The sequence below is a fragment of the Channa argus genome, chromosome 5, assembly GCF_033026475.1.
Source record: "Channa argus isolate prfri chromosome 5, Channa argus male v1.0, whole genome shotgun sequence".
NCBI lineage: Eukaryota > Metazoa > Chordata > Actinopteri > Anabantiformes > Channidae > Channa > Channa argus.
In genome coordinates this window covers 755,464-761,879 of record NC_090201.1, presented here as the reverse complement: position 1 = coordinate 761,879, position 6,416 = coordinate 755,464, and the positions used below count along the sequence as shown (strand labels likewise).

At 39.9% G+C, this 6,416-nt stretch overlaps 1 non-coding gene across 1 annotated transcript; it reads left to right on the top strand.

The window, feature by feature from the left end:
- Positions 1-4,408: 4,408 nt before the first annotated feature.
- On the top strand, positions 4,409-4,491 carry trnal-uaa (transfer RNA leucine (anticodon UAA)). The gene has a single exon. It is a non-coding gene; the product is annotated as a tRNA-Leu (tRNA).
- Positions 4,492-6,416: the final 1,925 nt, after the last annotated feature.

Here is a 6,416-nt window from a genome sequence, read left to right as displayed (position 1 = left end):
TAATGATAATTGGTCTCAGTAGGTGACGCAACACATTGGTAAACTTACCTCTGTCCCCGCTTTTTTGAAATCTGTTGCGTGCATTAAATTCAATTTGAGCAAAAGTTTTTCAAAATACAATCATCTTCACTTTCAACATTAGATATGTTGTCTTTGTATTTTCAATCAAATATTAAACAACATTTATAAAAATTACACTTTTTACTAAGTCAAAGCAATAAAGACAGGTAATATTTTGGTTTTTGGTGTTAGGAATCCAAATCTTTACAGCTCTGTGTTGCTTTGCACCAGGGAACCCAGAACTACTCAAGTAACCTGAGCAGCAGACTGTAGAATTGTCTATATGGACACACTGAGCCATCTGAGCCAACAAAGTGCCTTTCTGTGTCTGTCCAGAAAAGCCTTTCACCAGCTTTCTTTGACATTAATGCTAATCATGATATTCATTGTAGGATTCAAATTACTTCTTCAAAGTTGCTTCATTCAAGTTTATCTTTTTATGGGCAACTACTTCAGCCTGACCATGTAAGCCCACAGCATCTCTAAGAGCATTTAGGTCTGCTGGATTTAATGGGCATTCATTTCAGCAAAAAAATTACTCCAGTCATCTGCTGCTAATCTGCTATGCGTCCTTTGTGTGGCGAAGACCAAACAGAATCCAACAGTGAGCTGTCACGGCTGTCTGTCTAACATACCTTGTAAAGTACATTCACACAAAGTGATGTAATCCACAGTGAAATCAATTCTCTCAGAAAAGACTCCCAGCCTGATTAGTATGATATGCTTTGAGTAGCAATCGTTGAATATTCAGACTAATCTACCTGCATACGTTACCGATTGCTGCTTCACTGATTTGTTTTTTTAACTCAGTGATGTCTTGTCTCACACAAATGCAGAAATGCAAAAATGTGTGTCCTTTACCTGCTGCTGCTTCACCATATTATAGGTTCTGCAGTTTCAAACCGTTTCAAACATATTAATGTTAATTTAGTAAGAAGTTTTATCATCACAAAGAAAATGCTGTGCCCTTGGTAACAGCTACAATCATTGTTAACCAGTAGCAGAATGATGGCTCATGTGACAAGGTGCTGCCACCTCTTCAATATACACTGTGCTTAAAAAATTAAGTAATATTTATTTTTGACTTTTTATAGTGTTTCTCCACCGTTTATATAGCAATGTAGACACCTTAACCTGGCTGAAACATTTGACCTCTTGATGCTAACACCACATGTGGAAAGATGTGAATGGTAGAGTTTGGAAAGCATTTTTTTACTTTAAAAGCCAGAGAGAGGCCTTTTCTGTAAAACACCTGTTTTGAAAACGTTTTAGTGATGGAGAAAAAAAAAAAAAACAGCAACGAATAAGTAAGCAGTTAAAAAAAAGGAGAAACATGCAAGTGTGTTGAAATAGTTGGTGATGCAGATGAAATGCTAATTTACTGGGATACCACACCAAGATGGAGGATGTCTCTTACTAACCATTCTGTTACCTTTTTTTTTTTTAAATCTACTTCACCATTATTCACATATTGTTTTCAAATCATGTTGCATCCTGACCAGGAAAAGACAGGATTATTTCCTTTCTACTGCCGACAGGCATCAAATGTGATTTTCGTTACTTTACATAATGTAAAGTAGTAAATCTGGACGTTAACAGTGCATCATTTTTAAATCAGCTACTGCACTCAGGTCCTGCTTGACATTGCCTCCATCAATGAATGATTTTTTGTGGTATCCCAAAATCCATGCAACTCTGAAGGAAGACTCGTTAGCGAGTTCTTGGTCAGTACATGAATGTGTTTGAATCTTCATTGATCAACTTGCTGAATTTAGTGGGTACTTTTTTTTCAAATGTAATTTTTTGCTTTGTTTCGCCGTTTCACACTGACAATTTCAACCACTGCTACCGTCTCAGCAGATGAGAGACAATGGTTTCGAGCTTCCTGCGGGAAGGATGAACATGTACGTCTCAGTCCAATCCAGTTTAAAAGCCTGGTTTTCTGTGTCAACCTGACTAACAATTTCACCACATTTCTTTTACTTTCTCTCACTTCTCAATTAATATTTTTCTCTCCCTGTGAAATGTAATCACTGCCAAAACTGAATGAAAAAACTTACTGACATGACGGTTCTGGCTTTGGATCCAGACAGTATAGAGTCTAGGTCAGGACCTGGACCGCGGTGTATTTTATGGAAATGCCATTAGTGGCCAGTTGAAAAAACTGGTGTCAATGAAGTGTGACAGTAGTATATCCAGCTTATTTAATAAATACTGTACATGGTGGAAAGTTGGTGCAGTGTCATCTTCACTTTATCCTGGAGCTGTAATATCCCATTCTTATTTTCTTCCACAGGTCGGTATGACTTTGTGATGGAGGTACTGTCATACTAAATGGAGTTAGCAGCCAGCAGAAACAGCGATAGTGAGCTTCAAGGGGGAAACATCAGTCTGTCTCCTGCTAAACTGTTTAAGCTAAGCCATGTCATACAGTACTAAAGGCAGTTTGCAGTTTTTAGCAATGTTGAAAATGCTTTGATTTATAAGGTTGGTAGTTGTTCTGGTAACAGAGAGGTTAAAAGCTTTTGTCAGCATCAGATGTTTGGGTGCAACATACTGTCTGGCTATTTCCTGGAGTCAGTACGTTCATGTGTAATCTTGATCCCTATTAGCCTTGCAAAATATACTAGTACACATACAGAGATGATATGTGCTACATTTTGCAACAGCACTACTTTATCCATAATGGGCAGCAAAAGAGATCCCAGGTTGCCCACTGCCCTCCCTTCAGGACATCTCCAGCGCCCGTTGCCTCTCCAGAGTTGGGAGAATCCTTAAAGAAACTCATGATCCTGCCCACCACCTGTTCGCTCTACTGCCCTCTTGGAAACGCTACTCAAAATTAGTTTCTTCCCGAGGGCCATCAGATCTGCGAACTCAGCCCACACATTAACAGAGACTTAATAGCTGCCATTTATTTTTAAGGATGTTTTTTTGTGCAGTATCACCATTTATTCTTGGATGACGGGAGTACTTAGAGTCTGCACTTTTAATTTCATTTTAATGTTGTATTACAATGTCAGCAAGTCAATTCTATTTTATTCTATTCCAATGACTTTACTATTGCAGTCCCTCGTTGATTTCAACCAGTAATGGGTGGAGATTTTACAGAAACAGAGCTCCTGACAATGTCTGGATCCCTTCAGGCTGTAAAAGCTGCAGCTCATGTTTCTCTTATAATCCCACTCAAAGGATGTCCAGCCTTTGACATCATCAACCACCAGATCTTCCTGTCTGCACTCTCTGACTTACTCTTACAGCCTCTTCCCTGGCGACTGCAGGGCTCATTCATTGGTCTTCATTTAAAACCTCCCTGGGTTCTGTAATATGCTCGCGACATTGTTTTCCCTATCATGACTATGATGATGACGATGTAGCTCTTCCTGTTCTTTCCACAGCATGACTCGATTGTTTCATAATGCATTTCTGCCTGTCTCAGACAGAACAGTGTTCCTAGCTAGACCCTTCATCCAACACACTATCAGCATCAGCTAAGGATTTTTCACTAATTGTCTGCACCAATTCTGCCAGAAATCTGAGGGTTATCATTGAAAACCAACTGAGCGATGTCCTCCCTCTACAACGTCACATGCGTCATTCCCAGTATTCAAAAGTCTTCTGCAACTTCCTTTTCTGCACTTTTACTTTTTCTAAATGGAAAAAAAAAAAGAAAACTTGTCTGTCTTGTGTTTCATGACTCAGAAACATTGTTGAACATCTGATTTATCAGACCCAGAAAGGTGCAGGACAAGTGAAGGAGTAGGAAGGCAGGTATAGTTTATTGAATATATGCGTAGTGATGAGACAGGTGGACTGACAGGGTGGTGAGAGGTGTGCAGCAGAGTAGACTGGAGGAGCAGGAACTGGCTTGGATGATCTCAGGAAGAGAGAGAATGCAAGTCACAGCTTAAAACTGAGAGCAGTAAATTATGATGATGGAAGTCTTAAGAGGGACAGAGTGTTAGTTACCATTAGTGAGAACTAAAAGAGGAGAACAACCACAAAGTAACAACTAAAATTCAAAGTGTCAACCAAGATAGAAAGTAGCAACTAAAAGAAACCTAAAAACACTAAATGCACAAGAGCAAAGTTGTATAAAAAGAGTCTCTTGCTATAATGACATGCAGGCAGGCAGAGCTGAAGTTCTCCAACGAGATTCAGGTCCAGAAACCAGGTGAGGGGAAAAAAACACAGAGTAACTCAGAGCTCATAGCTCCTTGACTTGGATGTTTTGCTTACTTTGTACGTCCTTGTAAATGGCAACAAAGGATAAATATAAAAGTATAATAACTTTATTTTTACAGCCCCTCCAAGAACTTTTAATTCAGGTTCAGCAATCCTAGCAATTACTAGGATGGCCGAGTGGTTAAGGCGTTGGACTTAAGATCCAATGGGCATAAGCCCTCGTGGGTTCGAACCCCACTCCTGGTATGTTGTTAATTCCTTAATTGTTCATAAAGATTTCCTGGTTGCTTTGGTGCAACCCATGCGCCTCCTCTCTGTTTTATGGGCTGTACCTCAGTTTGTAAGGCAGTTGACCATGGACCACAGGGTCAGTGGTTCGATGTCGAAGCGTCCTTGGGCAAAACACTGAGCCCCAAGTTGCTCCCGGTGGGTCAGGTGAGCACCTTGCCTGGCAGCCACCGCCATTGCTGTGTGTGTGTGAGTGGGAATCAACATTGTAAAGCGCTATATAAGTCAAAATTTGCCATTTACCAATTACAAACATCAACACATTTTTTTAGAAAAACTGTCATCAAGCAGTCAAGCACAAGCACAAATCAAGCACTTCTCTTTAAACTTTTCTACAGGAAGCATGTGGGACAGCCCTTTGTACTTTTATTGAGACAATTCCCAACAGGGCTGTTAAACAAGGTTGTTGATGTACATGAATACACTGTGCTATATTTATTACTGATGCTTAAACAATATGTCTTGAAAATATAGTACTTTTTAAATTGCCTAGTATCGGCTTAGCTTGACAAATGGTACGTTTTTTGGTGTTACATCTTCCAGGTGAGTTGAGATAATCCCAAGCAGTGATGAAAAACACTTCAGATCGGTCAGTGAGAAGTGTCACTACCACTGCATGGCCTTTGACCGACCACAGTCATCCCATCATCTGAGCTCTAAGCGTTTCCAAAGATCTCCTAATGTTTTTCAGCAGTCTTTTACTTGCTGCTTTCAGCCTTTTCTATAACACATCTTAAGTCTCCCTGCTGTGACAAACAGTGTCATGCTGAGTATAAAGCAATGAATTCCTCTGATGTCCTCTGTTGTGTGTGTGTGTGTGTGTGTGTGTTATGTTTAGATGACGTCACAGCAATGTCATGGAGTGTCAAGCTACATTGAGAGGGAACACTTTAAAAATAACCTCATGTTGAGTATTTTACAGTAAATTGGGCTGCGTCTGTGTCTGCTTTTAAAAAACTAAAACAAGATGTGTGTGAAACAGAGACAGGGCTTCGCAGGGTCAGCGTTGTTGTGTTAATACAGTTTAGTGATAATTAGCAAACTGCCTCTGAGCCCACAGTGTCCTCTCGCAATACTCACCATTTCCTAACAATTAGTTTCCATGAAAACAAGAAGTCGCCCTGCAACTGCAACAATGATGACCCATATTCTATGTTGTTCTTTTTGGGTTTTTATAAACGGGAGGAGTATGTTGTTTTTTTTTCACTTTATGTTTTCCATGAACATGACATTTCAGCACAAGACTGACAGGCGAATAGCCAAAAGTGATGAGTTGTCTTGTATCTTGTCTCTGAGAAATCCCGAGAGTTGACAGACTGACAGGAACCACTCCATTGAGACCCTGTAAGACACTGTGTGTGTTTGTGTGTGTGTGTGTGTGTGTGTGTGTTGTTCTGGCCTCTTAGATGTCTGTTAGTTACAGACACAGATTGACAAGGTGTGACACACACCTTGTTGATCAGGAAAAAATCAGGAAAAAGAAGAAAAGGTGGAAAGCAAAATCAATTAAATCAATCAATTAAAGTCAGTCTCTTGGTTCTGAATTTGACTCAGTTTTACAAATGTGACCTGCATGTGCACAGAGACAGAAAAAACTAAGACCATTGTGGATACAGCCAATTAGGAATGGACAGCTAACTTTAATTACTAGAATAAATGAGCCCATAAAATGGATTTACAGGACCTAAAAGCCAAACTGTAAACAGCAGTCTTTCTTCAAGCCTGTGTCCTTGTTTCTGGGATGACAGCTCTAATGAGTGACCCTCCATGCCCCAGGAAAATATTATCACCTGTGTTGGCTCAGCTTAGCAAACAAATGTGACAAGGTGACACTGGATTAACTGAAACATTGATACACCATCTCCCACCTGTTTCACAGAGTC